Below are 11,719 nucleotides of genomic sequence, written 5' to 3'. Positions count from 1 at the left end.
TGGGAAAGACAGCAGTAGCCATCGCAATAAGCAAGTCATGGGAAATACTGGAAGAGATTGGAGAGTATGACCCTGACATCTGACCTTCTTCTTTCCCAAGCTGGTTTAAGAGAATTAGGGGGCACACCCCACCCTATCCCCACACTCTCTTTAAGACAATAGATGCCACTAAAGCCCAGCCTCACCTGGGATGGATGGATTGTAGGAAGTGGGAAAAGGGGTCCAGGTACTTGATATTGCAATTTACAATTAGGCTATGAGAATTAACAGGGAACCAATGGTGGGGGAGTGTGCTATGTTAAACCAAGATTAGTCACAAGTAATCATTTGGGGATGGGTATCAATCAGAAATTGTAGGGTTCGTGCAAAATATTTTAACTGAAGCAACATTTACCTCTGATGCAGACCTAACTTTCCATTCCAGCAAAACCTCTATTTAACTGTAGGAAGTTGGAACAATGGCTCAGTCTTTCTGAGACTCAGCTTCTCTACCTGGAAAAAAATGCATCTTTTGGGTAAGATTGTCAGACAAAGAGAAATTAAGTCAGTAAAGCTCTTGGCATTTAGCAGGAATTCCCCAAACGTCCCTCCCTCCTTTAAACAGCTATAATGGCAAGTAGCCCTTAACTACCACCCAAGTCTCTCCTGAGGCTAGAGACTGAGTGCCCAGGAACTGGTCCCCAGTCACTGAAATTAGTGTAAGATGTAAGAAAACCTTGAATGCCAAAACTTTGCTTAACTTTCCATAACAATAGCAGTGGGTTTCACACCTCCTGTTCATATGTCCCATTTGTCTTGAGAAGGGGCACCTGCAAATCTCAGGAGAGGTTACCATCTGTGAGACAGCTGCATATTACTATCCATTTTCATAAAGAAGTATTTCAATTCCTTTAACAGGATCTTTCTTTTGAAAAGAGAAACAATTTTCTTCATTGTTTTCTTTTCCCAGAAATATTTCTTAAAGGCCAGTGAGACAGATCAAAGGACAATATGAAATGATGGTGTAATCTTTCCTATCTCACTTGAAGGAAAGTATAGTGAAATTAGCAGGTTGTACCATACAATAATTGCTACAGGAACACAGCATGACAGTAAGTTAACATGGAATCTTTGTCTCTGGATATAGAGAACAACAGATTTTAAAAGCAATGATTTGAACAAACTACAACACGTTCTAACTACATGGGGAAAGGACTGTTGAAATTTTACTTCTTCCAGTAAATGTTATTAAACAGCAAGTTGTCACAATCCAGCAAGTAAGCAGCTGCAGAATTAAGGAATCTTCTAGTTATCATTAAAAATTGCAGGTACCTCAAAGCTAGTCCCAGAGGAGCACAAAAATGAAAGAAAGCTCAGCCTACATGGGCCAAAAGTACACAGAATAACATCTCTCATACGTTAATTTGTGCTTTCAAAGGACCTGAAACTTTTAGAACGTTAAAAACTTCAGAGTTAGAATGAAAACTTTGGTGTATTTGGTAATAGACAGCTCCAGCATCATACTGGAAATGACTCCCAAAGCCATTTGTGTGAAAGAGAACTTGGATCAATTAGTGATGCCTGGGTGCTGCAGACAGGGGTGGCTGGTTCAGTGTCTCTCCAGTACACTTCTAGTACTTCATGCACAGAACTATCAGGATATTTACACATCAATTGACAATCATCTGTTTATATGATAGACCTTCCCTTTGTAGCCCCAGCACCCAACAAAGAATCAATACATCCATTTATAAAGACAAAAATAATTACTCTTGGATTCTGAGCAAATCATGGAGTAGAAAGCATCAGAAATCTGTTTTCCCTTGGGGCGCCTGAGTGGCTCAGTTGGTTAAGCATCCAACTTCAGTTCAGGTCATGATCTCGAGGTTCATGAGTTCAAGCACTACATCAGGCTCTCTGCTGTCAGCTCAGAGCCCGCTTTAGATCTTCTGTCTCCTTCTCTCTCTGCCCTTCCTCCACTGGTTCTCTCTCTCTCTCTCTCTCTCTCTCTCTCAAAATAAATAAACTTAAAAAAAAAGAAAAGAAATCTGTCTTCCCTCCCAGACAATAAATGCACTGGCAGAATCTGTCTGGTGTAACTATTTTGGAAATCCGGAGTCTATTGAAGGCTTACAATGACCAGTGGAAAATTTCGCCAGTAAATTAGGTCTTGGAAGGTAAGTTGTGGTTAACATCAGTTAATTTCAACTCTTAGCAAGTTAGCAGCTATCTATCTATCATTCCCCAGCCGAGTGACAGGCAGCTGCACATGTCTCCCTGGAGTAGCCCACACATAGCTTATGAGAGCCAGAAGCAGCAAAAAAGGAATTTTCCTTCAAATATTGGAGATCTGTGCTCTGATCAGTGACTGCTGCTTCTGATCAAATGGGTGCAGCTGAAGGCAGGCAACCACTGTTATTATACCTCCTCATTCTTGAAAGCCCCTCCCTCTGGCTGAAGTGGCTTAAAGGCAAAACTCGATTGAGCGATTTAAAAGCAAAACTTGATTGAGTCTCTGGGAAAAGAGAATATGGGAATTATTTTATACTATTCTTTTGTGTAACATTTTCGTAAGTTTGGAATTATTTCAAAATAAAAAGAAAAAAGCAAATTTATCATCACAAAAATACATACGTACATGTGTACATACATACATTAAGTAAATAAGTAAGCAAATACACTGGCCTTAGTTTGGGTACCCCAAAAATCAGAGCAAGAGGTAATGACCTGGGTATAGTATTTATCTGGGAAGTGACACCAGGATGCAGGATTTGGGGGGAAGGGGAAGTTGAGTGAGATGGGGAATATGGAAAAGCCAATATGACGGTGTTTGTTCATGCAGGTGTTTCTGTCGGCAATCTGGGCTCGACTGCACATTTCTGTCCATCTTTATAAAGAAGTACTTCAGTTCTCAGCAGAAACATTATAGGCTAGGAGATTTATGGAAATTTATGGAATGATTTATTCCATAAATTTATGGAATTTATTCCATAAATTTATGGAATGATTTATTCAAAGTGCTTTTAAAAAATCTGCAACCAAGAATACTGTACCCAGAAAAATTGTCCTTCAGAAACAAAGGAGTGATAAAGACTTTTTCAAACAAACAAAAACTGAAGGACTTCAGTACTACTAAGCATGCCTTACGATAAATACTGAAAGGAGTTCTTCAAGGTGAAATGTAAAGACGCTGATTCATAACATAAAACATAAAATATACAAGGTACTGATAAAGGTAAGTATACAGTCAAATTCACCAGGCTCTAATTCTGTACTTTGGCACATATTAACCACTTAATTCTAGTATCTAGTAATATGTTAAAGGACAAGAATATTAAGAATAACTATAGGGGCACCTGGGTGGCTCAGTCGGTTAAGCGGCCGACTTTGGCTCAGGTCATGATCTCACGGTCCGTGAGTTCGAGCCCTGCGTCAGGCTCTGTGCAGACAGCTCAGAGCCTGGAGCCTGCTTCGGTTTCTGTGTCTCCCTCTCTCTCTGCCCCTCCACCATTCACACTCTGTCTCTCTCTGCCTTTCAAAAATGAATAAATGTTAATAAATAAATAAATAAATAAATAAATAAATAAATAAATAAAATAACTAGAGCCACAATAATTTGTGAATGAATACACAATATAAAAGAAGTAAGTTGTGACATCAACAATATGAAAAAAGGGGGGTAAAAGGGTAAAGTTTTTGTATGAGATTGAAGTTCCTATCAGGATAAAAGAGACTATTATATCTTTGCCATATTTTATGTAAGCCTCATGGTCTGGCCAATGCAAAAATCCATAGTAGGATGCACAAAAGATAAAAAGAGGGAAATCAAAACATATCACTATGAGAAGTCATCAATTTACAAAGGAGGATAGCAAGAGAGGAAGAAAGGAACAAAGGAAATACAAAAATCCAGAAAAAAAATGAATAAGATGGCATTATTAAGTCCTTAACTATCAATAATTACTCTAAATATAAGTGGATTTATTCTTTAATCAAAAAGCAGGCAGTAGCTAAATATATAAAATAACAAGGCTCAACAATATGCAGCTTACAAGAGACTCATTTCAGCTTTAAGGACACATATATGCGCAATGTGAAAGGATGGAAAAAGATATTCTAAGCAAGCACAAACCAAAAGAGAACAGGGGTGGCGTGCCTGGGTGGGTCAGTCAGTTGGTTAAGCATCTGACTTCACTCAGGTCATGATCTCAAGATCTTGTGGTTCATAAGTTTGAGCCCTGCATTGGGTTCTATGCTGACAGCTCAGAGCCTAGAGCTTGCTTCGGATTCTGTGTCTCTCACTCTCTGCCCCTTCCATGCTCATTCTCTGTCTCTGTCTCTCTCTCTCAAAAATAAATAAACATTAAAATTTTTTTTTAAAAAAGAGAGAGAACAGGGGTAGCTATATCTACATTACACAAAATTGACTTTAATACAAAGTTATAACATGAGATAAAGAAAATCCTTTATATATAGATAGATAGATAGATAGATAGATAGATAGATATACATACACACACATATATATAATATACATATATTATCCGATATATAATGATAAAAGAATCAATTCGTCAAGAAGATATAATAATCATAAATATATACGCACCCAACATTAGAGATCCTAAATATATTAAACAGGGGCACCTGGGTGGCTCAGTAGGTTGAGCGTCCGACTTCAGGTCTGGTCATGATCTCGCAGTTTGTGAGTTTGAGCCCTGTATCTGGCTCGTGCTGACAGCTCAGAGCCTGGAGCCTGCTTTCGATTCTGTGTCTCCCTCTCTCTCTGCCCCTCCCCCACTCGCGCTCTGCCTCTCTCTCTCTCTCTTTCAAAATAAATAAACATTAAAAAATAAATAAATATATTAAACGAATACTAATAGATTTGAAGGGTGGAATAGACAGGTACTATCATAATAGAAGAGGACTTCAGTACCCCACTTTCAACAATGGATAGATCATCCAGAGAGAAAATCAAAAAGGTAACATTGGACTTGAGCTATACTTTAGACCAAGTGGACCTAACAGAATGTATGAAACATTCTGACAGCAGCTGGACACATATTCTTCTCAAGAGCACATGAAATTTTCTCTAGGCTGTATTGTGTTAGCCCATCACACAAGCATTATTCCCACTATTTAAACCATAGAAGTAACCCAAATGTCTATCAATGGCTGAACGGATAAGCAATAGAAGATTATTCAGTCTTTAAAAAAATTTTTGACATATGCTATGGCATGGATAAACAAACATTGAAGACATTATGGTAAATGAAATAAGCCAGTCACAAAAAGAAAAGTGTGGGACCCAAGGAATTTAACAAAAATCCCCTACCCCTGGACAAACAGAGCAAGACTAACTCCATTTTGTGCTACACCCACCATCTCATGTATAACCCCCACATGACCTACTTATTGCTTAAGACACTCCCCCACCCTAGTCAAGCCGCTGAGCACACCCTTACTGGAAACCGGCTCATATAGGAACTCGGAATCCCTACCTGCGGAAGAATGTAAACCCCGCCTTTTGCCCGCCAAACTTGCCTGCCAATTCTGACCAGAGTGATAGGCTAGTTCAGTTACTATAGGGTAAATTGTAATTCAGTTGGCCACCTGCGTGTGGACTGACATGACTATGCAACTTTCTGTGTGTGTTACAATCTCATTGGCCACTGGCCCTTATAAAACTGCTCCGCCTCTTAACCTAGGGGTCCAAGTCCCTGCTCCTCTGTGTCGGGTATACTTGGGCCCAAGCTCGAGCTTGCAAATAAACCCTCGTGTGTTTGCATCGGTATCGGGTCCTTGGTGGTCTCTCGGATTTGAAATCGGGGGCATTATAAAAAGTACTGTATGATTTCACTTGTATGATGTATATAGAGTAGCCAAAATGAGAGAGATAGAAAATAGAATGGTAGTACCAAGGGGCTTCAAGTGGTGGTGGTGGGGATGGGGAACTGTTATTGAATGGATAGAGAGTTTCAGTTATGCAAGATGAAAAGAATTCTAGAGATGGATGGTGGTAATTATTATACCACAATATGAAAGTACTTAACACTGCTGAATTGCACAATTAAAACGGTTAAGATAGTAAATTTTATATGTATTTTACCACAAAAATATTAGGAAAAATTAAATGTATGCCTTTTTGCTTCTTTCTACCATCTTCTTTCCCACCCTTCCTTCTTTTTTCCTTCCATTCCTGGTCCCTGGTAACAACTGAACTGATTTGTCCTTATGGTTTTCCTTTTTCTAGAATATGATATATAATAGAATCACACAGTAGGCAGTGGTCTTTTGTGCCTGGCTTCTTCCACTTAACTTTTATGCTTTAGGATCTCAATCTTGTTACTGCAGGCATCAGTTTTGTTCCTTTTTATTACTGTGTGGTATTGTGTTGTAGGGATGCACCACAATTTGTATATTACTTACCAGGGGATAGACATTTGGGTGGTTTCCAATTTAGGATTTTAAAAACAAACCTGATATTAATACATACAGATCTGTGTGCGTGACCTACTTATGATGTTTTGATTTTTGTAAGTTATTTTTTCTAACTTCACTGTGTTCCAAGTAGAGGAACATTAGTGGTCCTGTAAGTTACTGAAAGGAAGTCAAGAATTGATGAGGGCCAGCTCAAGTGGTTTTAACTGGAAATGTCACTCTAAAATCTTCCCTTCCTCCCCATTCTGCTTTGCTATTCCATTCAGTTTCAAATGCAGTTTTTTGATCTGACTCACATCTTAATTCCAGGCACTTGTTAGAAATTACATTGGCTGCAAAATGGCAGGAAGAAAAGATCAAATCTCTTTTGGATTTAAATTTGGAATGAAATGGGACTTTTGTTTAAATTCAATAGAAGCACTTAACAAAGGAATAGAGACCTTAAAGATGTTTCATTAAAATTACCCATAATGCTACTCTGAGTGATTCATGGTTTTCAGCATTTAAATGAGTCATATTCACCCAAAAGCCTAAACTAATCTCTATTGTAAATGAGGTACTTAGGGAAATTCTATTAACCAGTTAAGCACCATGCAAATTCTCCCCAGCTCAGATTCTACCTCCTTCATGAAGGAGGCTCCTACCTCAATCAATTTTCCCTTCTCTGATTCTCTAAATTCAATATACTTCTACTCATTTGCTCTCTTATATAAGGTATGCATTTTAATTTAATTCAGTGTGTGTGTGTGTGTGTGTGTGTGTGTGTGTGTGTAATTTCTGTTATAAGATTTAATCTCCAGCAGGTCAGGGATCAAAGTCAGAAAGCATTAGAACAGAAAGAACCTTATGGAGATTATTTCATCCTTCATGATTAAACAATTATGAAAAGTTACATTTGTTGAGTGCCTTCTATATGCCAGGGACTACGCTGGCCAATTTATTTATATTTAATCATTTAATTTAATCTAAACCTTATAGCAACCTTATGGTATACTAAGGTGGAATAAGTAGTGGTAAAAAGATGGAATTTGGAATAAAACGGAATTGGATTCTAATTTCAGCTCTGTTGCTTACTCTCTATGTGAGTTAGGTAAGTATCTTAACCTCACATATAAATGCCTGAGCCAGGTTATGAATTAAGACAGCCACTCCTTATCTTATAAATTCCCATGTCTTCTTTACACATCCCTGTACACACAGTCCTTATCTTATAAATTCCCATGTCTTATACTTCTTTACACATCCCTGTAGCACTTGTTACATCTTAGTTCTTAAATAAGGTGTACTTGTAGTAGATTAGCTGAAGGCAGAGGTATTAATGCCCGTAATTAGGGCTCTCTCTGTGCACCTTACTATCTAGATAAGATTGGTTAAGCTTTCAATTCCAACTCCTGAGGAAGCTGAAATTACACTGAGATTTCCAAGAAGTACTAGAAGGTCCACATTCCCATGGCCTCCTCTGCTCCTGGGTATCTGCTTCTGCATGTGTTATCTTGATCTCATATGTATGGATCCAAGTGAGACACTGCGTTTCTTCATGGAGCTTCATTAAAATAAAGTGTGGCAACCCACTCAGATCCCAGAGCTGGCATGAAGATTATTTTAAACTAAAGACACTTGAGATAGAGCAAATGCAGGAGGAAGATTTGTTAGAGCTACTCTTGTCTGACTAAAGGCAGAATCTTCTGAGAGGTTGTTATACCTCCCTTCTCCCAGGGAGAGCTTCGCTCCCAGTAAGGAGATGACCACTCACACTGGGATAGACCACGTAAACAAATCGTATCACAAACTGTCGTGTCTTCCATTTGTTCTTCTAAAAGCCCATTTGTCTTTCCTAAAGCCCATTTGTTTTTCCACAGAAACCCTTTCTCCCTGTTCCCTTTCCACTATGAAGTCAGCATACAAACCTCTATCTCTAGCTGTTTGGGGATCTTCTTCATCTGAATGTTTCCCCCACACAAAATAAACGTTTCTTCTGTTAATCTGTCTACTCTCAGTTACTTTGCAATCTCCTGGCCCTTATCACTGGAATTAAGTTGGCAGAGGGAAATTTTTCATCCCATACATGTATGTGGAGTAGACTTTCCTGAGAGCTGAGAAGAAGGGACAGTTGACTCTCAATTACTCTATTATGAGGCAATGCATCCTTCCCTGACACCCAAGTGCAGACTTTTCCAATCAGTCATCAAAAAGCCCAGCAGATAAGTTTCTTCCTTTTAATAAACACCTTCCTTCAAAAGTAACTGTACCTGTCTACCTGCTTTCTGTTGAATACGTGTAAAGCTGTCAGTGTACTCAACGGGCATATGCTGCATTGTACTCCACTGGGGTTTTCTTGTTCTCTGCTCATCATGGCATACAACGTAATCTCCTCGAGGCACTAAAAGGGCTACATTATTTTCATATGGTTTAGTTGATTTGGGAATGAATCTATAGAAATATTTTCATATTTAAGAATTTGTGGAGAATTAACTAAATACCTTTTTCTCAAAAGCTGAGGGTCTGCAGTACCTTGCTTATCCAGAATTTCAATACTTCTGTCTTCATGATTATCACATTGACCCAAGGCACCAGTATCTCATTGGAACTACTGCAAAAATCTCATAATTGGCTTCCATATTTCCACACAGCAATCAGTGATTTTTTTTTTTTAATGCAAGCCATGATTGGGTTACTGTCATTGCTTTTAGAATCTAAATTCCCCATGATCACTTTACATTTTCCTCTTCAGTTCTTTTCCCTACCATTACACCCTCCATCACCTGCTCCATCACCACCCACCCCAACTCTTCCTCCCATCTATCTACAACCTTAGATCCTTTACACTGTCTGTTTGCCAGGAACACTCTTCCCCAAGATCACATGACTCACTCTTTCTTGTCAATCAAGTCTTACACCTACTGTCACTTCCTTCTAAAGACCTCCTAGCTTCATCACTCTCCCTTAACACCCAGTTTTATTTTCTTCAAAGCATTTCTCTCTAGCTAAAAAGAAAAAAATCTGATCATTAATTTCGGTAATTATTTTTGTCTTTCTCACTAGAATATAAACTCCTTGAGATCATGTAATGAGTCCATTTTATTCATTCCTGTATTCCTAGTATGTAAAACTCAGCACCTAGCACATAAACAGCATTTAATATCTGTTGAACTAGTGAATAAATGGCCTCTCATCACCATTCCTACCGCCACTGTCTCTCTCTCAGTCTTTTATCTGAGCTGTTACATCAGCTTCTCATTTCCTTGGCAACGTGCTCTGCCCCTTCCATCTACTGTCATCACCAGTGTTTGTTTCCACAAATAGCAAACCTATTTATTCTATTCCCCTCTTTAAAAATTTCTATTCACTTCCTGTTGTCTGAAAAAAAGGGGGGATGGGAGGCACCTGTGTGGCTCAGTTGGTTGATGGTCGAGCATCCCACTCTTGGTTTCAGTTCAGGCCATGATCCCAGAATCATGGAATTGAGCCCCTCGTTGAGGCTGTGTGCTGAGTGTGGAGTCTGGTTAAGATTCTCTCTCTCTCTCTCTCTCTCTCTCTCTCTCTCTCTCTCTCTCTCTCAAAAATAAAAACAAAAATTAAAACCAAAGACAAACTCTTTAGGTAGCCTACAAAGACTTTTGTGGTCTAGACCCTGCCTAATTGCTATTCCCCCAACATGATGCCCAGGGACCCTATGGTTGAGTGAAACTCAACATCTCACCATCTGATTAATAGACTAAAAATCAAAGTGGTTAATATGCCCCAAGGAATTGAATTCTTTATACTTTGTCATTTGTCCTTAATGCTCCCTTCCTTTCTTACATTCAAACCTCTTGCTGTCTACAAAAACCCAACTCTTCCTTTGAACCTCAGCTTCTTGGAGAATATTCCATAACTACCAACTATCTCCACTCACTTTTAGGTCTTAACCTCTTGGAATTTTAACCTTTTTTATCTAGACATCTAGAATGTCTAGAAAGAGCAGGTCTGGCCAGGGCTGGATTCCACAGCAGGCAGGACATGACCCAGCTAAGAAGCTCTTGACCTGGAGCTTCTCATTGTATAAAGCTAGTTGGCTTTCCAACTGAATTAACTTAATTAATTCAAAGTCCAACCAACTTATTAATTTATAACAAGCAATACAAGTAACCTGACTCTTAATGGTATCCTTTTAGCCTGAAGGAGTTAATGTGGCTTGCAGATTAACCATAAGGGAGCAACTCTGAACTTCTGGTCCTGTTCATGAAGACATTAGGGATTCTAGCAAGTGTTTGGAACTACAAATAAATTAGTTTCTTGCTAAGTAAGCCATCTGGGATTGTCCCTAGGAAGCTACTAAAAGTCAGAAAATTCTCATGATGAAACAACCTCTGTATTTCTAACACCAGCTGCCAGGATATCACCAGGTGATCTCCAAGGGTAGCCTCAAATAATACACACCATAATTTGACAAGCTTCATTGTCAGAACAATCAACTTCCCCTAAAACAACTGTATTTTTCCTGATGCTTTCCCAAACTTGCTTGGTTAACTGTGCGCTCTTACATACTTATACATTCCACACATACCTAAAATATCAGGAAAATATATTAATTTGCTTGATCCAAATAACTGATGATTCTTTGGTGTTTCAATCTCACTTGCCACTATTTCTTCAAAAAAATAGCACGTGTTCCTTTTGGTATAGTGAATTGAAAGCCAAACCCCTGGGAATTCTGGATATTTGGTAATACAGCAATCTTATCTTCTCTGTATTATCTACACACTGATTTTCAGCTTTAGTTTGATCATCTGTATTAGGATAAACACTTGGATTTTTCTGAATTTCCACTCATATGCCAAGTTACTATAATAAAGGACTATCAAGACTGTCAAGAATCAGGGGTGCCTGGGTGGCTCAGTCAGTCAAGCGTCTGACTTTGGCTCAGCTCATAATCTCATGGTTTGAGCCCCATGTCAGGCTCTGTGCTGACAGCTCAGAGCCTGGAGCCTGCTTTGGATTCTGTGTTTCCCTCTCTCTCTGCCCCTTCCCTGCTCATTTTCTGTCTCTTTGTCTCTCAAAAATAAATAAACACTAAAAAATAAAAATAAAAGGCTGTCAAGAATCATTGGAACCATCCAGATTATTTCAGAAAAAAAGTTTATGTCTAAATGACATAAAATAATCATTTTAACACCTGAATTTCTCTGTATTTATGGAAATACAATAATATTCTATTCATGCAATATTCCCTGACTAAATAATATAACAGAACATTTTTCAGACTTTGCAAAAAGTTTCTTTTACCTATGTTGTTGGAAAACATTATCTGTGATTGCTT

The 11,719-nt window shown here is 38.6% G+C and overlaps 1 long non-coding RNA gene across 1 annotated transcript in view; it reads right to left on the bottom strand.

The window, feature by feature from the left end:
• Nucleotides 1-207: 207 nt before the first annotated feature.
• The window catches only part of LOC123595872, a 200,950-nt gene continuing 189,438 nt past the window's right edge, over nucleotides 208-11,719 (bottom strand). Inside the window, exon 4 of the long non-coding RNA XR_006711414.1 lies at nucleotides 208-492. This is a non-coding gene — a long non-coding RNA (uncharacterized LOC123595872). The remainder of the gene's footprint in view (nucleotides 493-11,719) is intronic.

This window comes from Leopardus geoffroyi, chromosome A1, assembly GCF_018350155.1.
Source record: "Leopardus geoffroyi isolate Oge1 chromosome A1, O.geoffroyi_Oge1_pat1.0, whole genome shotgun sequence".
In the NCBI taxonomy this organism is placed as follows: domain Eukaryota; kingdom Metazoa; phylum Chordata; class Mammalia; order Carnivora; family Felidae; genus Leopardus; species Leopardus geoffroyi.
This window is presented reverse-complemented; position numbering and strand designations above follow the sequence as displayed.